This window comes from Aotus nancymaae, unplaced genomic scaffold (genome assembly GCF_030222135.1).
Source record: "Aotus nancymaae isolate 86718 unplaced genomic scaffold, 86718_ANA_hifiasm-v0.15.2.pri h1tg000022l_1, whole genome shotgun sequence".
In the NCBI taxonomy this organism is placed as follows: Eukaryota; Metazoa; Chordata; class Mammalia; order Primates; family Aotidae; genus Aotus; species Aotus nancymaae.
Genome location: NW_026988435.1, coordinates 40,563,981 through 40,588,296, shown reverse-complemented (window position 1 = coordinate 40,588,296; position 24,316 = coordinate 40,563,981). Strand labels below are relative to the sequence as shown.

The window sequence follows — 24,316 nt, the reverse complement described above, 5'->3', positions numbered from 1 at the left end:
ATAAGATCCTAATCCAAGATACCTGCCACACAAAAGGGCAAGCACTTCCTAGAAAAATTAGTATTTCTTTCAGTCTCCATTGCTATGCTACACATAAACTGCAGCATTCAATAAAAAAAAACCATAAGCCAGCCAGGCACGGTGGCTCACACCTGTAATCCCAGCACTTTGGGAGGCCAAGACAGGCAGATCACAATGTCAAGAGATCAAGACCATCTGACCAACACGATGAACCCCGTCTCTACTAAAAATACAAAAATTAGCTGGCCGTGGTAGCACACGCCTGTAGTCCCAGCCACTCAGGAGGCTGAGGCAGGAGAATCAGTTGAATCCGAGAGGAGGAGGCTGCAGTGAGCTGAGATCAAGTCAGCTATTACAAATACCATACGTATGGTCAGCCCTCCTAGCCACATTCCTGCATTGCGATTTTTCAATCCATGATTGGTTGAATCCGCAGATACTGAGAGTCAGCTATTGGACTTCGAGCATCTACAGATTTTGGTATCCCCAGGGGTCCTGGAACCCATCCCCTACAGATACCAAAGGACAACTGTATGTTCAAAGAATTAAAGAAAGCCAGATCTAAAGAAATAAAGGAAAGTATGAGACCCATGTCTCACCAAACACAGGATATGAATAAAGAGATGGAAATTAAGAAATTATTAAAATATATCAGCCATAAAACTGTCTAAAGGAGACCAGGCAAGGTGGCTCATGCCTGTAATCCCAGCACTTTGGGAGGCTGCATCAGGCTGATCACTTGAGCCCAGGAGTTCAAGACCAGTCTGGGCAATATGGGGAAACCCTGTCTCTACAAAAAATACAAAAATAAGCCCGGTGTGGTGATGTGTGCCTGTAATCCCAGTTACGAAGGAGGCTGAGGTGGGAGGACTGCTTGAGGCCAGAGGTCAAGTCTGTAGTGAGTTATGATCGTGCCACTGCACTCCAGCCCAGGTGACAGAACAAGACCCTATCTCAGAAAAAAAAAAAAAAGTCCAAATGCTTTCATCCAGTAAACTCACTCCTGGGAGATTAAGCAAATAATTCAAGAGAAGAGGCCAGGCATGGTGGCTCACACCTGTAATCCTAGCACTTTGGGAGGCTGAGGCAGGCAGATTGCCTGAGTTCAGGAGTTCGAGACAAGCCTGGGCAACACGGTGAAACCCCGTCTCTACCAAAATACAAAAAATTAGCCAGGTGTGGTGGCATGCACCTATAGTGTCAGCTACTCGGGAGGCTGAGGCAGGAGAATCACTTGAACCCGGGAGGCGGAAGTTGCAGTGAGTCGAGATCACGCCACTTCACTCTAGCCTGGCTGAGAGAGAGAGACTTCATCTCCAAAAAAAAAAAAAAAGAGAGAGAGAGAAGAGAAAAGTTATATGAATGCAAATGTTCATTGCCATAGAGTTGTGTTTGTCAAACTTCATTTTACCAAGGGCATAGAGAAGGATCATAAGGAAAAAATCAGCAAATCAGCATAAGGAGTCAGGTTTTCAGGAAAGGTTCCTGAGAAGAGAGAGTTTTGAACGGAATCTAAAAGGAAGTGGCAAATTTGGTTTAGCAGAAGAAAGACACCAGCCAAAGTCCCAGGAAGAAGAATGGGTCCTCACAAATGAGACCTGAAGGGCACCAGTCACCTGAATCCACAGGATCCTCAGGGCGATATAGTTAGGAGCCCAGAGCAAAGCTGGTGGTAAAGTGAGAAGGGTGGTCAAGAAACTCACCTGAAATTCAGTATAAACCCAACTGAGCTCTTCTCAGTACACACTGGAAAACCTCAAAATACTATAAAGGTGATGTTGGCATCTTACAGAAACTGTTTTAAAATACTTGTGAATGTGCAAAATATCTGAGATTTGCTCTTCCAGATCAGAAAAGTTATTCTGCAGCTCCTGGCAGATACTGTCAAACAGACGCCCACGGAGTCTCTAACACAGAACCAGCTGGGATCGGCAAGGGCAGGACCTCTCTGTCTGGCGAACACTTCCACGCCTATTAAGGATCCTGTATCAGATCATTCGGGAGCTGTCAGTGTGTTTGCAACTCTGTCAGAAAAGATTTGAGAGTAATTTCAACAGGAAGAACGAGAAGTAACTCCTCTACATGTGAAAAGTCCTCAGACAGGCAAACTCTTCAGGCAAAAATATTTGAGAACATGACAATAACGACAATGTCGACAACAGTCTCGGCACAAATTGATCAAAGGACATTTACAGGATCTCTCTTAAGTGATGGGCAAGTTATTTAGGCACACATAATCTCAGTGGCAGTCATGGGAAATTGTAAGCACCAACTTGCTTGTTTGGCAAACCTTTATGGAGACCTGTGTCACATCAGGCACAGCTTTGGTCCCAAGGCTGTGTGGTCCATGCCTTCATGGAGCCCACAAAATCACGGTCTCTGTGCCGTGCATGTGCTAGAGACAGAAAAGCAGCACAGCTCCAAAATCCCTCATCTGAAACCACTGGGGTGCTTTGTAATTTGTTAAGCACTGGATTTCAAAAAGCTAATATAGTGCACAGACTTCGTATTTCATAGCAGCCCCACTGAAGTCTAAAAGTAGCACCCTATAGTCAAACACATTTGTATTTCCAAAGCAAAACACAAATATCACACTTAGCAGGATAAAGACTATAAACAGCCCCAGTTCAGATCAAGTTTTTGCTACCAGGTGAGTTTGCTGCAAAGTTATGAACCTTTTCTGTTTTCAGAGCCTTTTGGATTTTAAGATTGCAGATACGGGATGGTGGATTATGGGAAAAACTCCGTTTCCAGAGAAGTTTGAAACTACTGGAAAGAGAGAATGCATGGAAGGTACCAAACAGAGTTTGGATCACAGGATTTCCAATGTTCAGATGCCCAGCCCCAGACTGCATGTGATATTTACATACCCAGGTGTGACTCATAAAGGGAAAGAAATATCTGTGATTTATGGTCATGGAGACCTCTCAGAAGTGAAGATCACAAGGAGGACAGAACCGGAACAAGCAGGGCAGTGTGGCTGCTCCCTGAGAGATGTAATTTGGAGAGAAGGTCAGGATCTGTTCAGGAAAGAGACAGGGCAGAGAGAGTGAGCAGATTGTTAGTCCTGCGAGAAAATTCAAGCGGTGCTGGAAGCAAGTTTTTATGCAGTTTTGCCATAGAGTTTGCAATGTCAAGGCTTTCCTGACTCAAGTCTTTTAGCTAGTCGTTTTAGCTAGTCCTCAATTTGGTCCGGTGTCTGAGCCCTGCCTCTGCAGTCGAGTCCTGCCTTCTATCTCAAAAGAATTTCAACCATCTGGCATTGGTTTTATTTTATTTCTATTTTTATTTTTATTTTTTAAATTGAGACGGAGTCTCACTCTGTCGCCCAAGCTGGAGTGCAGTGGCGTGATCTCAGCTCACTGCAACCTTCGCCTCCTGCGTTCAAGCAATTCTCCTGCCTCAGCCTCCCCAGTAGCTGGGATTACAGAACGATGGGATTCCATCATCCCCTGAATGCAGCACTGCCTTTGAAATATCCCATGTTAAAGGGGCGGATGGACTAAGCAAGACTGAGAAATTCCTGTGTTCATTAGCAGTGCTTTTCAGCCTGTGAAATATCATCTGGAAATAAAATCTATACCTGAGTTTAAAAAAAAAAAAAAACTGAGGCCGGGAGCGGTGGCTCAAGCCTGTAATCCCAGCACTTTGGGAGGCCAAGGCGGGTGGATCACGAGGTCAAGAGATCGAGACCATCCTGGTCAACATGGTGAAAGCCCGTCTCTACTAATACAAAAAATTAGCTGGGCATGGTGGCGCGTGCCTGTAGTCCCAGCTACTCAGGAGGCTGAGGCAGGAGAATTGCCTGAACCCAGGAGGCGGAGGTTGCGGTGAGCCGAGATCGCACCATTGCACTCCAGCCTGGGTAACAAGAGCGAAATTCCATCTCAGAAAAAAAAAAAAAAAAAGAAAAAGAAAAAAAAAAAAAAAACTGGAACTGGTTAACACCTTAGATGTTAGCTAGGTGGGAGGAAAACTAAACAGAGGGTTTCATAAAGTCTAATCAATGATCCTCCTTGCAAACAACTAAGTGAGGCCTGGGGGCACAGCCCAGACAATTCTCCTGGGGGCACAGCCCAGACCACGACCTAAGGTCTTCAGGGGTGCAGAGCACTGGAGAGACTGCAGTGCCCATCCATGGGTACTTCAAATAAAAATAATAATAAATCATACATGTCAGGAAAATCCAACAAAATTCAGATTTTTTTCTAATGACAACTTCGAATTTTATTTTGAATATCAAATTAATTCTGATATTTTAAAAAACTTTTTGTTTTTTAATCGCCATATTGTCATTGTAAATGTTTGTGGGATACCATCTCATGTTTTAATATAAATCCATGTTGCATGGTACTTAGTGCATCTAATACCTCATGCATTTATCATTTCTTTGTGGTGAGAATATTAAAAACTTCTAGCTATTTTGTAATATGCAATATTTTTCTGTTAACCATAGCCACCCTATTGTGCAGTAAATCCCCAGAACATTTTCCTCCTAACTGTAACATGGTACCTGCTGACCAACTTCTCCCCACCCTCCCCTCCTCTTCCCCTCCCCAGTCCTTGGTAACCACCTCTCTACTCTCTGCTTCTATGATTGCAACTTTTCTTTTTTAACGCCGAGAGAGGTCATGCAGTGTCTGTCTTCTGTGTCTGGCTTATTTCACTGAACATGGTGATTCATTCCTGTTGTCCCAAATGGCAGGATTTCATTCTTTTTATGCTGAGTAGTACTCCATCATGTATATTTACCACATATTCTTTAACCAACTCTGAAAATTGCCTTCTCACTCCTTAGTGATCCTGTGTTGCTGGTACCCTAAGCATCTGTATCAGTCCATTCTCACACTGCTATAAAGAAATACCTGGGAGCTGAGGCACAAGAATCGCTTGAAACCAGGAGGTGGAGGTTGCAGTGAGCCAAGGTTATGCCATTGCACTCCAGCCTGGGAGCCAGAGTGAGACTTCATATCAAAAAAAAAGAAATTCCTAAGACTGGGTAATTCATAAAGAAAAAATGTTTAAGGCCAGGTGCGGTGGTTCATGCCTGCAATCCCAGCACCCTGGGAGGCCGAAGGTGGGTGGATCACCTGAGGTCAGGAGTTAGAGACCAGCCTGGCCAACACAGTGAAACCCCATCTCTACTTTAAAAAAAAATACAAAAATTAGCCGGCATGGTGGTGTATGCCTGTAATCCCAGCTACTTGGGAGGCTGAGGCAGGAGAATCTCTTGAACCCAGGAGGCAGAGGTTGCAGTGAGCTGAAACCTCACTACCACTCCAGCCTGGGCTATAGAGTGAGACTCTAAGAAAAAAAAAAGAAAGAAAACAGATTTAATTGGCTCACAGTTCCACAGGCTATATAGGAAGCACAGTGCTGGCTTCTGCTCAGCTTCTAGGGAGGCCTCAGGAAGCTTCTAATTGTGGCAGAGGGCGAAGGGGAAGCAGGTGCATCACATGACCAGAGCAGGAGCAAGAAAGAGTAGGGGGAGGTACCACAGAGTTTTAAACAACCAGATCACGTGAGAACTCACTAGTGACACAGCACTAAGGGGGGATGGTGCTAAACCATGAGAATCTGCCCCCATGATCCAAATACCTCCCTCCAGGCCCACCTCCAGCATTGGGGATGATATTTCAACATGAGATTTGGGTGAGGACACAGATTCAAACCAGCACACCAGGAGATACTCCAGGCTGACCCAACACAAGCCTTCCTTCATCCTTCTTTCCTGGGTCTCACCACACCCTCAAGGCCCTGCTGGGAGGCAGGAGGTGTGAGAGTCGGTTCTAAAGTATCTTCTTCTCCTTCTTAAACCTCAAAAGCACTCATTTTGCCCTTCCCCCACCACTAAACTTGTGACAAAATCTCTTCAACAAGTACAGACTCACGCAAGGCTGGAGGAAGGGTGGTCTTCAACCAGTTTCCTGAAGCAAGCACATGTGACGAGTACCACTATCTGCTCAGAGGGCGCATGGGAGGAGATAGAAAAAAGAGAACAAAACACTCATAAACTAGCCTGCCTCATTAGTATCACAGGAAACTACAAGCAATTAACAGTGTCTGAACAGCAGAAAAGAAAATAATCAAAAAGAATGCTGTCATTGGCAGGGGGCAGTGACTCACACCTGTAATCCAGTACTTTGGGAAGCTGAGGTGGGTGGATCGCCTGAGCTCAGAAGTTCAAGACCAACCTGGGTAACATGGCAAAACCCTGTCTCTACTAAAAGTACAAAAATTAGCTGGCCATGGTGGCATGCATCTATAATCCCAGTTACTCAGGAGGCTGAGGCAGGAGAATCACTTTAACCCAGGAGATGGAGGTTGCAGTGAGCTGAGATCATGCCACTGCCCTCCAGTCTGGGTGACAGAGCAAGACTCCATCTCAAGAAAAAAAAAAAAAGAATGCTGTCATCAAATTATGCTTCTGGCCTTGATGGAGAACCAGAGGCACCCATCTCCTGCAAAAAAATTAAAAATTAAAAATAAATTACTGGACAAAATACATGAAAAGGCTGTTTCCATACAATTGGATGTGAGAGGGAGCTTCCGAGTATAAACGAAAAATACAAACCTAAGCTCCCCTCCACAAATTGAACGAGCCCTCTCTTGGCCAACGGGACCCCAGAAAAGTCTTAAAACCTGAGTTCCCAGACATGACAGGATGGGAGGTCAGACAGGCCTCGTTATACCCCTTTCCTTTTGTGGTTTAGACACAGGTGATGAGTATTAATGCTAAAATAGAGATCATAAGCCTGACAAAAGACTGACAATAAGGTACCAAACTATAAATAAGACCTACAGCCACGCCATGGGTCAGGTTCATGACTACGCCAAATGTCACGCTCAGGGTCAGGTTCCAGTCCATGCTGAGGTCCAAAGGGAGTGGGTAGATGAGCAGAAAGAACACTCGGGGGCTGTAGTCAGGTGAATATGGTTTTATTCAGCAGCAGTTTTCACCAATAGCTTTCTCACATTGTCTGCCCTGTCTCAGCTGCTTAGTCTGGTGGCTCCCACACACACAGCTGCACAGCCAGCTCTCCCTTGCCTTCAGGGTTGCCAGCTTAACTGTCTCTCTCTGGGCACAAGTGAGCCGAGTTGTGTCCTGGCTCCCCTCTGTCCATCTGCAAAGATGGACAGCTCTGGCTCTCTCTCTTTCTCTGGACACCAGCACCTGTACAGTGTCAGCAGGGCAATTATATCTTTTACAGATAATGGTGGCTTAGTGCCAAGAGATGGCCTTCCCATGTTAGGGTTCCATGGATGGGATAACAAATAGAGTTATACGCCTGCGCTCTAAACTCGCTGAGTCATGCAGGATGTAAACATCCTACTTCAGCCTATCCTTGACCAAAGCAAAGCCACGTTCCTTACACCAGGCAAGGGTTGAGTCACTCACCCTTACACTTAAAGAATAAATTCTGTTCTAACAGCCACAGGGTTTTTCTTTTTTTCTACCACCTAAATAAGCACTGGTCTCAAGATAAGCAGTATTAAAACAATTTGCAGTTCATGCAGATAGGCACGGACTAACTGACCAGCCATAACTACAGCTTTGATTGCACAAGAGACTGATGTCAGTAACTTTCTCTAGACGAGAGACCACCCATCATGAACTAGTCCTGGTCAGTTTACAGAGGCTGCACACTTAAGTGCTTTCATGTCCTAAAAGGATCTTTTGACCTATAAGGCCTAACTATAATACACTCAAATGTTAAGTTTCCACCTCAAGTGAACATGGGTTGTATGTTACATGCATGTTTGTTCAATATGCATGCGTCAGGACCCCCTTCTTGAATACTCACAGCTCCTCTGATAACCTGTTGAATATGTACATTTGGTCAACGTGTCAACTTAAATTCCTGACTTATCCCTTTTTCACCCAGAGGGCCAGTCTCCGGTCTTTGCTGGAGGCTCTTCCCAGCCTATGGGATGGCCACCCTGCAGGCTGTAACCCCTTATAAGAAATAAACTCTTCTCAGCAGACATGGGGGCTCCCACCTGTAATCCTAGCACTTTGGGAGGCCGAGACAGGAGGACTGCTTGAGGCCAAGAGTTCAAGACCGACCCAGCCAACATAGTAAGACCCCACTGAGGCAGGTGGATGAGGTCTAGAAGCAGGGAACCTAAAGCCAATTCATGCTGACTTCCCAGAACTAAACCAAAAGAAAAACCCCAACTTTCCACAACTAAGTAACAAAAGGACCAGAGGCTACTCCCTTTGCAAACCCTACCCCCATTCACACTTTCTGAAACCAATCAGATTGATTGCAGGCTCTTTGTTTGCATAGAAGTGTAACTTCGTAAATTTATTTTAGCCTCTGATTGGTTGCTTTCCATAACCAATCAGACGTTTGCATAGGGTATAACCTCTGTAATCTCACTTCATCCTCTGGTTGGTTACTTTCTGCAATCAATCAGACAGATTGCAAGCCACTACTTCATTTACATGGGGTATACAGTAAGTGGCCAATGGGAAACCTCTAGAGGGTATTTAAACCCCAGACAATTCTGTAACCAGGTTCCTGAGCCCCTGTGCTCAGGTCCAATCCCACTCTGTGGAGTGTACTTTCATTTTTAATAAATCTCTGCTTTTGTTGCTTTGTTCTTTCCTTACTGTGTTTGTGCATTTTGCCCAATTCTTTGTACAAGATGACAAGAACCTGAACACCCTCCACCAGTAACACTGTCTCTATTAAAAAAAAAAAAAAGTGAAACCCTATCTCTACTAAAATACAAAAATTAGCCGGGCATGGTGGTGGGCTCCTGTAATTCTAGCTACTCGGGAGGCTGAGGCATGAGAATCCCTTGTATAGGGAGGCAGAGGTTGCAGTGAGCCAAGATCGCGCCACCGCACTCTAGCCTGGACGAAAGAGAGAGACTTTGTCTAAAAAAAAAAAAGAAAGAAAGAAAGAAAGTCTCCTCGTCCAAGTTTGTAGATTGTGTGATTTTTAAGTTAACAAGAGACAACCTGGTCTTCAACACCTGGGTCCCTGCAAGAATATCAGGATGGAAGAATACTCACTCAGAGCAGGCAGATGTGGCAGCGAAAGACAAGTGTTCAGCCTGGGAAATGCTGAGCTTCAGGTGCCCACAGGACAACCAGGTGACGCCAAGCAGTGGCTGGGGATGTAAAAAGGCGCAGGAAGGAAGAACACCACGCCTGGCTTTGGAAGTGCACTGGAACAATAAGCCTTGCTCTTCGGTAGCGTCTTTGCGCATACTGTTGTTCCCTTTGCCAGAAATTCTTTCCCTCTCCTCCACATTTATCTAGTCTCCTTTGCCTAAAAGACCATTTCAAATGGAGTCATTAGGAGCCAGCTCCTGGACTCCCGCAGGCAAAGTAAATAGCTCTGGCACCCAGCATCTGACTGTGCTAATTGGGGTCGAGTGGAAAGGCTGGGCTGGGAAAAAGCCTGAACTCCTGGGTCAGAACGACCTGGATTCAAATTCCAACTCTGCCACCTACCAGCTGTACTGCCCCGAGTCATTCACAACCTCCTGAGCCTCAGAATCCTCTTGAGTGAAATAGAGATAAAACTCATCTCATAGGGTAATGAACATCACAAACCAATTCCTAACTGGAGATGCTCAGTGGTAGCAGCTGCGGCGTTTGCACTGTAATTGTTGATGGGCTCCCTCTTTCTCCCCCTCCTAGACTCAGCCTCACTGAGCAGCCCCAGCTTCCACAGGCCTCCATGAGTCACACTGGTGCCTGGTGCTGCAGAGCTGGAGGAGGCTGTGGGGAAGGGAGCTCAGCTGGACACCCCAGCAGGGCTCATGGAAATCCTGAGCATGACTCAGCTGTGACGATGTGAATTCACATTTGTGACTTGTCAGACACACAGGAATGAGGCCAGCATCAGCCTGCCACCTTCTGCCAGGAAGGAGATAACTAATCCGCAACTGTGAGTCACCGCAGAGGTTTCGCTGCAGATCCACCTTGGGGATGCACGGGGGGCGGTGATGGGCTGTCCTGAGGTCCAGTAGACATTCCCCAGGGGGACAGGCGTGAAAAGCAAGTTGGAACTGGGCTTGGATGCCGTGGAGAGGGGACATGGCCTCTGCGAGGATCTTCTCAGAAGGGTCCCCTCAAGGCACCACGACGACACGGGCGGCAAGGACGTGCCCCCTCCAGGCAAGCCTGCTTTCCTGCAGCAACTCCGGAGTTTTAGGGCATTCACTGAAGGGCCCCATGCGGGACGGCTGCCCTGCAAGTTGCTGGACACCAAAGGACTCATGGCGCGAAGATCAGCAAATAAAGGTGACCCGCCAACCGGAGAGCCAGTAGCGAGCACCCGAAAAGTGACCCTAAGCCCACGCCTGCGCGCTCGGAAGACTCCATAGCAACCGCTGCAGCACCGCCCCCTGGAGCCGAGGCCCGGCGCTTAGGGCGTGGCCAGCGAGCGCACAGCCAATAGGCGCAGCAGATGCACGGTCACGTGGCTGCCGAGCCCGCCGGGCTCTTTCGCCTCGGGTTGAGCGCTCCTCAGACGGGTCTGCCGCCCCCATGATCCCTAGCGACGGGGTCTTCTCGCGGGAGCTGCCCAGACCGGTGGCTGGCTTCCCCAGTCGCAGGCAGCCTGTAAGTGTCCGGATTCGTCTCGCCGTGGCCCCGAGGGGGGCTGCGTTCGCAGGCTGTGCCTGTGGGAGCTTCCGAGCCTGCGATTTCCTGGCTTTTCAGCATCTTTGTCTCCACTCTCCACGTTGTCCTCCCAGGAAACCTTGAAACCCGAGAGTACGTTCCAGCCAGAAATCTGGGGAAATGGGATGAGAGCAGCGCATGCCAGGAAAGCGCCAGCTGCTCTCAAATGCATTTCTTCTTCCTGCAACTACCCTGCGGGACGGGCTTCCTGGCCCCCGCCTTAGAGATGAGGAAATAGGCCCAGATGGTGTTGAAAACCTTGCCCGATGCTGCACAAAGCCAGGCTTTTCCCACCAGGACACCCCACTTGCTACTTCTGAGTGACCTGCCTCGGGCCACACTTGGGGTGTGAGGGGAAGGGCTCAGTTAAGTTCTGTGCACTGGGCCGCGTCCCGGAGGACCCAGCTGCCGAACCCAACCTCATGTCTTCAGGACAAGACACCCTGCCACCATTGCCGGCCAGAGTCCCCATTCCTGGCACTGCCTGGGCTCAGAGGAAGGAGGAGGTCTACCAGGGACCTCAGCTGTAATGAGGCTACCCTAGCTGCCAAGAGGCCACTTAAGCACAGAGCTGGCCAGGAGTGAAAAATGGGCTCCCTCACATACACTTATCTAAGCCAGCTGAGGAGATACCAAAATTGCCCCAACTTTTATTTATTCATGTCGAATGAATGATGCTTCTCTCAGACCCAACAGCAAGAAAGAAATGCTGTCTTAGGAGAAGCAAACTAATGGCCAGCCCACCCTTCCTACCATTTAAACCCTCCCTGGAAATGCCTGAAATTCCACTTTTAGCAGTTCTCTGAGATTCAGAATCTTCTTTGTATTCAGTGATAGGTGAAATGCACTTAACCTTTGCATTTCCAATGGGAGAGGAAGGCAGCTAAAGCACTGGGCCCTAAAGAGAGGGAAGTGGAGATGTGAAAAAGGGAAGAAGGGGCCCCCTCCTTAAGAGGGGCTGCTGGATCCACTCGGTGTGTGTCACTGAGGAAGCTCTAAAACCTGGTTTGTCCAGTTCAGCACTCCCCAAGCCTTAGAAGGTTGATTTTCTGCCCCTTGTGGGGTTCTGTTCCAAAGACGGCATGAGCCCACTGAATGTCTACAGCCACATGGGGCCACATTCACAGGGATGTGAGCAAGGAACCCCAACATGCTCTTCTGGCCACACTTCCCTCTGAGCAGCCTTGTCATCAGAGTAATATTTCAAAACTAGGCCTCTCCCAGGACTCACCAGAACCATTTGTTTCCCTTTCCAGGAAGCAAAGCAAAACCACACAGAAAATAACGAGGAAGAGCCGTAAGTCAAAGGAAAACAAGTCAATAAATCTGCTATCTATGGCTCCAAAGAATAGAGGAAGCACCCAAAGTGACATTATTGTTCAACATTATTATTAATATGGAAAAGCCGCTTCTATTTGGACCTGCTTGTATCTCTTCATCTATGCAGACTCTCACTGATCTCAAAGGAAAGCCACAGGGTGGGAGCATGGACACTGCAGGAGGGCTCCGGTCATTAATCATCTGAGAATGAGATCTGACTTTCCTTCCTCACCCTTCTAGAAAAAAGGGCAGGTTCAGAAAGGAAAAGTTCCTCCATTAAGTTTAGAGAAATGTTATGAAAATGGAGTATGTGGGCCAAAGGAAATTAATCTATCTTGGGTCCCCACCACTATTAGTTCTGCCAAATGCTTGCTCAGGGAGTAACGGTACATAGATACCTGATCAGAATCAACCTGATGTGATCCAGGGAAGGCAGAGTAAATCACTGTCTCCCTACAGCAAGTGACCTTATTGATCCCCCAATAAAGATGGGAAAGAAAGAGCCGGCAGGCATCTGAGGAATTGTGGCCATCATTTCCAGCTATGTGGAGGGCTTATACACCAGAACTCCTGGAGGGCCTTTTATATGTTGCTGTGGGCCATTGTTCCCTTTCCCTCTTGCCCTCAGCCCCAAGGGTATGACACATAGTAGGGCTCACTGTCTATGAGTCAGAATATCAGAACCAACATCGGGTGCAGCGGGGGAGAGAGGGCCTTAATGCAAGGAGAGCATGCCACCACCTCATGCCCCAGCCTCTACACTCGTTATCCACTGTTCCCACCTTTAAGAGGCTGACTTCGCCTGGTATTTCTACCAGATCTAAACAATCACATCAGGGATCCGGGCACAAGTTGTCAGGACGCAGGAAGTAACCACACAATATTTGTGCAGCACTTTGCAGTCGACAAAGCACTTTCACATGATTTTCTCTAAGAATATCATTATATTCCCTAGGTTAAGGATTAACACCCTGAGGCACAGTGTTATTGGCTGAAATATTCCTCCAAAAATTTGTATGTTTAAAGCCTAACCCCCAGTACCTGATAATGTGACTATATTTGCAGATAGGGTCTTTAAAAAGATAAGTGAAGTTGGCTGTGGCATTGCACACCTTTAGTCCCAGCTACTTGGGAGGCTGAGGCAGGAGGCTCACTTGAGCCCAGTAGTTTAGGGCTGCAGTGAGCTGTGATCATGCCGCTGCACTCCAGCCTGGACGTCAGAGCAAGACTCTGACTCTTAACAAATAAGAGTGAAATAAATGTGGTTAAATTAGGTCATAAAGTTCGGTCCTAATCCAATATGACTAGTGTCATAAGAAGAGATTAGGACACACAGACACACACAGGGAAGACCATGTGAGGAGCCAGGGAGAAGATAGCCGTCTACAAGGAAGAGAGTCCTTAGGAAAAACCAACCCTGCTGACACCTTGATCTCAGACTTCTAGCCTCCAGAACTCTGAAAAAATACTTTTTTGTTGTTTCCCAGCCTGTTGTGTTTTACAGCAGCCCTAGCAAACAATCCACACAGGGTCATCAAACGGAAGCTGGAGGATTATACCCCAATGAACTGATCGCAGAAACAATGTTCTTTTCCCTCCAGGCAGCTCGTACCTCTGCATGAACTAGGAAAGGCCTCCGTTGCTGGAGATAAATTACTACTATTTGTCAGGAAACTGACCTAGGATGGTGCCCCTGGAGTTACTCAGTGCACAACATGCACCACTGTATCTGGTGGCCTAGAGGGGAAAGCACATATGGACACCCTCCATGGCAGAGGAACACTCAGGCCACTGATGAGGATGAGGCTTCCCAAGCACCAGACAGCAGTAGACTCTGTGAACATGGGATGAGATGAGCCAGTGAGGCCTCACAATGTCCAAGCAGCCCCTGCATCAGAAAGGTCAAAACTTTTTTTGACATCTTCAGTGGTACTTGTATCCTCACAGAGGGGCTGTGTGGCCTGTAGGCAACCCCTGCAATCTTCTGACCATTTTAATAGTGTCAGAACTTTGAAATCTACATGTAATATAACGTATTAGGTCTCCTTTTTGCCTGAATAATCTGAGATTTGGATTTAATGTTGATTTTGGTCAACTGGTCCAAATATTACGTATCATATTGTAATTAGGTTGCCTAAAAGTATTTGTTTTCAAAATAATGGTTTTTAAAAACAAGAGCAACAAGCCAAGGGGGTGACAGGGAGTGGTTACAGTTTGGCCATCATCCTAACATCAGCCTTTGGGTTACACAAAAATCTGTCCCAAACACCTTACATTTTTTTCCAAGTGGTTAAAACAAAACTTAGAAGGACTTTTGGGAAATGCAACTGCTTCTCGATGTATCCTTTGAAGAAAAAAAGTACTATTCTTCATTTTGAAAGCTATTTTTCTAGTAATAAGCAAAGAAAAAAGATAAGGTCATATAAAATGAAAATAATGGGAGGGGTGGAGATAAGAGAGAAAAGTTGCCTTAAATGACAAAGTTGATATAGTACATGGGTAGACAGTGAAAAGCAAGCGGGATGGAGTTGAAAATAATTTTTTATTCTGCTAGCACCAGTCTCTCTGAGAAAACAGATTTTCGTTTGAGAAAAAGACCGTTATGCTGGGCTGGGCATGGTGGCTCACACCTGTAATCCCAGCACTTTGGGAAGCCAAAGCAGGTGAATCACTTGAGGTTGGGAGTTTAAGACCAGCCTAGCCAATGTAGTGAAATTCCATCTCTACTTTAAAAAATACAAAAATTAGCTGGGCATGGTGGCGTATGCCTGCAATCCCAGCTACTGGGGAGACTGAGGCAGGAGAATTGCTGGAACCCAGGAGGCCAAGGTTGCAGTGAGCCAAAATCACATCACTGCACTCCAGCCTGGGCGACAGAGCGAGAGACTCCATCTCAGAAAAAAAAAAAAGGACTTGTGGATTGATAATTTCCATGATTGCCCACTGTAACATTTCTGGTCTCACATGTTCTTCCAGGATGTTACCATTACCCCCCGCCCTTTAAGAGCTAGTGTCTGTTTCCCCATCCCTTTGAAAGTGCCAGGGCCTTTGTGAATAGAATTGGAAGAAAAGAGTACAGCCAGAGTGACACTGTGTGACTGCCAGGGCTGGGTCAGAGGTAATAGGACTCCACTCAGTATTCCCGTGTTTGTGTTCTCTCTGTCTCTCTTCTCTCTCTCAGTGATCGAAACCCACCCAACCACTATGCTGTGAGGTGCCCAGAGGACAAAGTTGGAGGGCTCCAGAGGGAGCGTTCCCAGAGAAGGACAGGAACATGATAAGAACAAACTGCAGGACAGACATAAAGGCATCCAGAAAATTGAAGTATCTCCACTGTAGGAGAAAATGCTCTCCAAGAAAGGACATGAAATGATGGTAGATGGCTGGGCACGGTGGCTCATGCCTGTAATCTCAGCACTTTGGGAGGTTGAGGCAGGTGGATCACCTGAGGTCAGGAGTTCGAGACCAGCCTGACCAACACAGAGAAACTCCGTCTCTACTAAAAAATACAAAATTAGCCGGGCATGGGCACATGCCTGTAATCCCAGCTACTCGGGAGGCTAAGGCAGGAGAATCGCTTGAACCCAGGAGGTGGAGGTAGCAGTGAGCCAAGATTGTGCTATTGCACTCCATCCTGGGCAACAAGAGTGAAACTCTGTGTCCAAAAAAAAAAAAAAAAAAAAGATAGTACATGAGTTGGCTCTGCTGAGAAGGATGGTTGCAGGGCCTTAAGAACATGGGAGGAGATGGGGGAAGAAGTGGGTAAAGATGTAAGGGTGAAATCCTTCTCGTAATAGGAAGTCAGCAGGTGATGCGTGAAGGACGAGTTTATCAGGAAATAACGGCATGCCCTCACACGGAGGTGGGCGGCCGAATAATGGTCCCCAAACCTAATCCCTGGAACCATGACTTTTACCTTCTGTGATAAAGGGGACCTTGCAGATGTGATTCAGCTAAGGACTGTGAGATGGGGAGATGGTCCTAGAGTATCTGGGTGGGCCCAGTGTACTCACAGGGTCCTTAAAAGATTGAAGAGGAGGGTGTCATCTTCTGGGAGGTGAGGAATGGATGGAGGCAGCACTTCTCACCATTCCGTGCCTTTCAATTCTATGTAGTTCTTTATATGCATCCCTTACTTTGATAAAATGTTTAAAAATGCATCAGGGGATCTTTCACCTGCTGTGACACCAAAAAGAGGAATATGCAAAAAAACTGATTGTGGTACCTAGGGAGATGGAGCCTGAATAATTAAACAATCAACAGGGGTTTGTGAGCACCTACCGTGCACCCTACTGTGTACTAGGTATTATGCGTGGGGTACGCTGTAGGTAGTATCTGGTAGTATCTTACCAGGTACTACCTCATCTGAGAGCCCTGGCCCCTGGACTCCGAGGTCTGTCGATCCCCCAAACATTCATACTTCCCACTTGGTGAGACCCAGAGCTTCAGTAGCAGTGCTCTGGACTGCAACAGGCCTCACGCCCATAGGAACTGGGAATCAGGAAATATCAGGATGGGTTGGTGTCCGCAGAAGAAATTGCTTCTTGGAGGGCTGGGTCTGAGCTGGCCTTGAAGACTTGGGGCTCTTGGCTGAGTGGGAAGTCAGGGAGAGCAAAGCCTCATGAGAACCGTGGTGTCTGGACACTGGAGACCAGCTGGAGACTCCCCGAGGATGGGATTGGCCTGGCACAGGGTGGAAGCCGCAAACCAAAACCTGCTGTGCTTAGCTGAGGTTGCTGGGCACTCAGGCGTTGCTCAGGCTTATTCAGGGCCAGAATTTAGACGTCATGCTTTGTGAGCAGGTCTCAGGGAAAGGTGCAAGAAGGAGCGCCCAGCCACATCAAATCTTCTGAGACAGCTTGTCTATTATCAATTCAATCAACAAACACTCTTTGAGCTCCTCCCATGCGTAAGCAGGACAGCCTGGGAGCCTACCCTAGGGCTCATGTTCCAGGAGGGGGACTGGGGATAAATCCAGGCATTTATGCCAGAGGTCATGGTGAGTGCTTTGAGGAAAAGTAAAGCAGGCGGGGGAAGAGAGTGCCCTGCTTTGATGAGTGTACGGTTTGGCTGTGTCCCCACCCAAATCTCGTCTTTTTTTCTGTTTTTTGGTTTTTTGGTGTTTTGGGTTTTTTTGAGATGTAGTCTTGCTCTGTCACCCAGGCTGGAGTGCAGTGGCACAATCTCAGCTCACTGCAACCTCCACCTCCTGGGTTCAAGCGATTCTCCTGCCCCAGCCCCCCAAGTAGCTGGGACTACAGGCACCCACCACCAAGCCAGGCTAATTTCTGTATTTTTAGTAGAGATGGGGTTTCACCATGTTGGCCAGGCTGGTCTCAAACTCCTAACCTCAAGTGATCTGCCCGCCTTGGCCTCCCAAAGTGCTGGGATTACAGGAGTGAGCCACCGTGCCTGGCTCCAAATCTCATCTTGAATTGTAGTTCCCATAATCCCCATGTGTCATGGGAGGGTCCAGGTGGAGATAATTGAATCATGGGGGTGGTTTCCCCCATCCTGTTCTTGTGATAGTGAGAAGGTGAGTTTTCTCTCTGAGAAAACAGATTTTTGTGCGATAGCGAGTTCTCAAGAGATCTGATGGTTTTATAAGGGGCTTTTTCCCCTTTTGCTCTGCACTTCTCCTTGCTGCCACCATGTGAAGAAGGATGTGTTTGCTTCTCCTTCCACCATGATTGTAAGTTTCCTGAGGCCTCCCCAGCCCTGCAGAACTGTGAGTCAATTAAACCTCTTTCCTTTCTAAATTACCCAGTCTCAGGTATGTCCTTATAGCAGCGTGAGAATGAACTAATACAATGGGAGAATCAACAAACAACAGAGAGAACAACACCTGAACAACAGGGAGTGGCTGCTGCATGTGCCTTCCTTCTTCTTACCCGTATGCCATTGTTGGCTCATCGCCACAGAACCATCTGAGGCTCTGCAGCTTATCCATCACCATCGGTGATAACACTAATGACAGCCCCTCTACCACAAGCAACCATGGCAGATGTTTGCTCCCATTTGTAAAAGTTCTGGCTCAGCTGCCTCGCTCTGCTTGCTACAGGCATTTATCAGCTGTTCACCAAGCTGGATGGGGCAGTCTGCAAAGATAGATGCAGACACATGGTGACCTCCTTACAGATCAGCTGCCGAGACACACATATCAGAGTTCTGAGAACACGCATGTTCAAGAGCGTGCGGAACGCGCTGTACTCCGCCGATCCTTCCTGGGGCCTCACCTCACTATATAAGGCTGTTCAGCCTCGCACACATATAGACACACAGAGTCATCAGCACGGGTTTGGTGTTGCTATCTTTGGAAACAGCCCACGTCTTTGAGTCCCATCCAGGGCCATGTCCACCTGTGGTTATCTTTTGGCAGCACGTTAGCCTTTTAAAGGCACCCACATGCTCATGCCACTCAAGCTGAAGGAATTCAGGCATGTCGCCTTGGAGCTGGGAAAATGATACTCCCCATTTAGGGACTGCGGAGATAAGAGGGAGTTCAGAGTTCAGCTCGACTTGCTGAGATTTTGCAGCAGTCACTCTTAGACTTTGGTGAGCTGAAAAATTAAGTAGGTATGTGCTGAAAACGAAGATCTGGAGGTCTGGCCACTCAGAGATTTGGACTCATGCAGTCAGTGTGAAGAGGAAGCTGGAATTCTGCAATTGACAGGCCCCTAGGGGCTTCAGATGCTGACGGGCCACAAAACACACTTTGAGAAACTGTTTGACTGTTTTACAGCCACAAACCAGTGTTGAAGGCAAGTTTTGGGAGATGCCACCTCCTTGGTAGCAAGTAGTTAAAACCAAAGTGCAAGGCCCTCCAAGGGTTAAGCAGGGAAGAGGGCTAGGAGATGCTGACGGTTGGGAGCTGGGGCTTCAGTCATCTTCAGGGCCCCCAGCCTTTAGCCTCCAAGGTTCACCTTCCCCTTGGAGTTCTGGTTGTTGTTTTTAACTCTGATTTCTACTCTGCCCATCAAAATTCCAATCCTCTTATCCCGAGTATAACTAAAATGTAGGTCTCTAGTGTTAAGATGCCCATCCAGCAGTGAGTGGGTGTCCCTCACTCCACCCCCACCTCCAGGGTCCTTGACTCCTAGACTTCTGCTGGACTACTTCCCCCTCCACCAACTGGTCCAACTATTGCCTTCTCTGAGAACCAAGACAGAAAACAGAAAATACGGCTTCCAATCCCATGCAGCTAGGATGACTCCACCAGCTCTGGCCCTGAGGCGCTCCCATCTCTCTGGCTCCAAGCTCTGCCTCTGGCTTCTGATGCATTCATACACATCTCTTTCGGTGCACACTTCATGGGCACGCAGGATACACAAGCCGTAATAATCCATGCACAGAACAGCTCATGTGAGCGTTAGCTGCAGAGCCTCTATGGTATACCATGAGATGTACTATACCAAATGTGCAAACACTTGTGAACTAGCCCCTTGGGTATCCATCCAATTAGAAATGTAAAGCAACCCTGGGCAACACAGCAAGAGTCCATCTCTACAAAATGTAAAATAAAAACTTAGCTGGGCATGGAGGTATATACCTGTGGTCCCAGCTACTGGGAAGGCAGAGGTGGAAGGATCACTTGAGGCCAGGAGTTCCGGGCTGCAGTGAGCTATGATCTGCAACTGCACTTCAGCCTAGGAGACAGAGCAAGATCCTGTTTAAAAAAAAAAGTGGACAGATATAGTGGTGGCTCATGCCTATAATCCCAGCACTTTGGGAGGCCAAGGGTGGGAAGATCTCTTGAGCTCAGGAGTTCAAGACCAGCCTGGACAACATAGGGAGACCCTCATCTCCACAAAAAATCAGAAACTTAGCTGTGAGTGATGGCACATACCTGTAGTCCCAGTTACTGGGGAGGCTGAAGAGGGAGGATCCCTTGAGCCCAGGAGTTGGAGGCTGCAGTGAGCTATGATCACGCCACTGCAGTGAGCTATGATCACGCCACCGCAGTCCAGCCTGGGAGTGCAGACCCTGTCACCAAAATGAAAAGCAGAAATCACTGCAACCAGTAAGTTTGTCTGACTCTCTTCCTTACACTCCTCCAGCAGCCCCACTTTCGACACAGGCCTTCCTGAATTCTCACCTACATGAATAGCTCTTAACCTATAGGCAAAGACCACAGGCGAGATGACGGCATTTTAGTAACAAAATAAAGAGTTCCAACAGAACAAAGCATTGGTTTGGATTTGTGAATTAATTTATGTGTAACGTCGGACACCTCCATGACAGCAAATCACCTTTCCACGTGGAACTGATCACACTTACTGAAAAGAATCCAGTGCCATGGAATGAGGCCGTCCTGGAAAATCTGGGCCGTGTGGTTGCCGTAGTAATTGATGCCTTCTAGAACAAATCCGTGCTTGGCTAATTACAGCCTTCTATTTTTAAACTCATCTCCATTCTTCTCCCCCAACCCAACACTTCTCACACAACTTCAGCAATGAAATACTATTACTGTTATCTGTACAGCCTGTGCCGATCTCAAAATATCTCCTTTCCCGTCAGCCTCGGCCTGCCGTGGCAGGAGCGAGGCACTGGGTCCCCACGCACACGCAAGGCCAAATAAAGACCTCGGAGCCAACCCCAGGCTCTTTACACCACGGGAAGCAAAACGCCAGCACCGGCTTCCGGGGCTCCCTCTGCTTGTGAGCTCCCGGGGTTGGGGGCGGGAGCTGAGACCTGCTGGGTGGTTTGCAGCCCAGGCCCAGGCCACCTCAAGGGGGCTCTTGGTGACACAGAGGTGAGGGCAGACGACTCGGAGGCCTCCCTGGACCATGTCAGGAGATCCATGTCAGGACTGAAACCTGCAGCCCACGAAAAGGCTTCCATCAGCCTTGCCCTCTCCAGAGCTGACTCAAAGCCAGGGGTCCTGTGAACTGCACCTCAAGGCCAGTCCTTCTGCGGCAGGCGCGTGGGTGCTATGGAGACAGACAAAGGCCACCCAAATGAAGACAAGCCTGCTGCAGCCAGGGCGTCAGCTACCGCTGCTTACCAGGGCTGTGGTGACAAAGTCCTGCGGACAGAGCAGACTGCACAAACGTGCCAGGGGCTGCAAGGCCGAGATCAGGGTATGCGCTGCCCCTGACAGCACTGGAAAGCATCTGCCCGGCCTGTCCCCAGCTTTTTTCCCCTGTGACTTGTAGAAGCATCACCCTCACTCTGCCTTCATCCTCTCGTGGTGTTTTCCCTGTGTGTGTCCCTGGGTCCAAATGTCCCATTTTTATAAGGACACTAGTTATATTGGACCTCATCTTAACTAATTACATCTGCAACCACACTATTTCCAAATAAGCTCACATTCTGCATCACTGGGGGTTAGCTAGGACTTCAACAAATGAATTTCTGGGGCACACGGTTCTGCCCATTACAGTTGCCGGTGTCAGAGACTCAAGCCAAGCCAGGCGTGGACAAGCAGAGTGACCAAGGGGAGGCCACAGGTGGCTGTCCCGCAGGGAAGCTGGCAGCAGCAGGACATCCGATGGGAGGGGTTGCAGGGGGTCATTGCCTTTTACTAGTTGCTCCTGAGTTGGAAGCAGGGGCAAAGCTTGGGGAAGCTGGCCATCGTTGGCCAAGTCCTGGCCATTTGGGGCCAACAGCTACAGAGCTTGTGGTCCAGCTACCCAGGCAGGTCACTGCAGAAGTTGTGGTCAGAGTTTATTTTTATGCAGCCGGTCTCACCACTGTCCATTTGGTGATTGTCCATTGGGCTGTAGGGTGCTGCTGGGGCTGGCAGCCTGAAGGCACCAGGCCTTGTGAGGGTGGGGTGGGGGGCTGTCCCAGGCAGGCCAGCACTGGGAAGGTGCGTCACTCACAGAGCTCCCCACCGAGAGCCAACACTGCAGCACGAGCCCCTCAGCCCCTCAGCCCCTCGCCCCTCTGCCCCTCGGCCCCTCGGCCCCTCAGCCCCTCAGCCCCTCAGCCCCTCGCCCCTCGCCCCTCAGCCCCTCAGCCCCTCACCCCTCCGCCCCTCAGCCCCTCAGCCCTCAGCCCCTCCGCCCCTCAGCCCCTCAGCCCTCAGCCCCTCAGCCCCTCAGCCCTCAGCCCCTCAGCCCCTCAGCCCCTCAGCCCCTCAGCCCCTCAGCCCCTCAGCCCTCAGCCCCTCGGCCCCTCGGCCCCTCAGCCCCTCAGCCCCTCAGCCCTCAGCCCCTCAGCCCCTCGGCCCCTCAGCCCCTCGGCCCCTCAGCCCCTCAGCCCCTCAGCCCCTCAGCCCCTCAGCCCCTCAGCCCTCAGCCCTCAGCCCCTCGGCCCCTCGGCCCCTCAGCCCCTCAGCCCCTCAGCCCTCAGCCCCTCAGCCCCTCGGCCCCTCACCCCTCAGCCCCTCAGCCCCTCGGCCCCTCAGCCCCTCAGCCCCTCGGCCCCTCGGCCCCTCAGCCCCTCAGCCCCTCACCCCTCAGCCCCTCAGCCCCTCGGCCCCTCACCCCTCAGCCCCTCAGCCCCTCACCCCTCAGCCCCTCAGCCCCTCACCCCTCAGCCCCTCAGCCCCTCGGCCCCTCGGCCCCTCGGCCCCTCAGCCCCTCAGCCCCTCGCCCTGAGCAGAGCATCAACACCGACCTTCCTGCAGTCTTTTTCTCTGCACAAGGCTTCACACAGATGAGTAGCAGGAAACTCCAGAAACACTGCCAGCTGCTCCAGAGCGGTCCTCCGGCTTCTTGGTCTTAAGACTCCTGGAAAGACTCCAGCGAGCTTTTGTGAATGTGGAGAATAGCGATCACTCTTTCCCATGTAACAACAGAGACATTTTTAAAATAGAAAAGCCATTACAGGTTCATATGAATAATATTTTTATAAAATATATTTTCTGAAAGAAAAAAATATGCAAGAATGGCATTGTTTTAAATGTTTGCAAACTCGTGTCTGGCTGAATGGGAGCCAGCTGGATCCCAGGTCCGCGTCTGCGTTCAATCTGTTTCCCCCTCGAACGTCATGGGGCTGCTGGAACACTCCATGTTACACGCAAGAGAGTCAAAACAGCTAATACCGTGTTAGGATTATAATGAAAAATTATTTTGACCTTGTATGACCCCTGCAAGGGTGTCAGAGACCCCCCCACGTGTCCCCAGACCACAGCGAGGGACACCTGCTTGTGTACTTATGCAGGGGTCAGATCCAAGTGGCAGACAGCAGGGGACTGGCACGCAGGGAGGGACAGGGGTGGCCCATCCCATCTCCGGAGAGGTACGTGCTGTGGGAGGGGGCGATGAGGAGCCATCCTGCCTCAAGCCTGAGCAAAGAGATAAAAAGTTTTAGACTTGGGTCAAAGCCAAGGACTTTCAACGTCTTAACCTCCTGCCTTAAAAACCACGTTGTTAGTTCCATTTATCCTCCACTAGTTCCAAGATGATTTGTCGTTTGGAACATCTGATTCCTGCTTTAACTAATGGGTTTGGGGGAGCATTAGTGCACCCCAAAAACACAGAGAGCATGGGGTCCATGTTAGATGCCCCCCGCCCCGCACAGGGCAGTGAACAGAAGGCAGCCGCAGGCTCATGATTGGGGAGCTTCTTTCTTCTCCAGCTTTCTCCCGTCAGCCCTCCCGCCTTGTCTCCTTTTTCTCCAGCTGCTCTGGGCTTCTTTGCCCCGTTCCTTCCCTCCTCTGACTCTAGCCTACCTGAATTATGGTTTGCCGTAAAATTTAAAATGAAAGACGTAGCATACTACCTACTAGAATAGATGAGGTCTACTAATGTCCTTCTTTAAAATGGTTAATTTTATGTTATGTGAATTTCATCTTATTTTTAAAAAATGAATGCCCTTACTTTAGATCTACTTTAATTTTTAAATTTCTTAATCCTACGTGAAAGTGTTTATTTTAGCCATTGTTTCAGCAAGGAAGAGCCATCTGGAACTTCTGATTCCATAAAATGTAATGTATGATGTCAGTTTCAATTTTTAAAGAAACGTCGGTAAATCATGTCATGTTCCCAGAGGTTATGCTTCAAATTATTTTAAAGTGTAAAGAACAACAAATTAAGTGCAGACACAACCGGACAGAATCAGAGATACCAAACTCAGTTCTCCAGCTGCGGGCTTGTGTCCACAGAATCTGCTTGATGGACCTGTCGCTATAAAAAAAAAAATTGATGTCCAGCCGGGCAGGGTGGCTCACACCTGTAATCCCACCAGCCTGGCCAACATGGTGAAACCCCAACTCTACTAAAAATACAAAAATTAGCTGAGAGAGGTCGCACATGCCGCTAATCCCAGCTAATCAGAAGTCTGGGGTAAGAGAATCGCTTGAACCCAGGAGGAGGAGGTTGCAGTGAGCTGAGATGGTGCCACTGCACTCCAGCCTGGGCAACAGAGCAAGGACCTGACTTA

At 48.8% G+C, this 24,316-nt stretch overlaps 1 long non-coding RNA gene across 2 annotated transcripts; it reads right to left on the bottom strand.

Annotated features, from left to right (window-relative positions):
- Positions 1-276: 276 nt before the first annotated feature.
- LOC135276396 (uncharacterized) lies at positions 277-10,308 on the bottom strand. 2 transcript variants are annotated; one of them, XR_010343937.1, is made up of 4 exons: positions 9,047-10,308; positions 5,913-5,980; positions 2,892-3,041; positions 277-2,045 (listed from the first exon to the last, which is right to left on the bottom strand). It is a non-coding gene; the product is annotated as an uncharacterized LOC135276396 (long non-coding RNA). The 2 variants fall into 2 exon arrangements; XR_010343938.1 differs by lacking the exon at positions 5,913-5,980.
- Between the last annotated feature and the right edge of the window lie 14,008 nt (positions 10,309-24,316).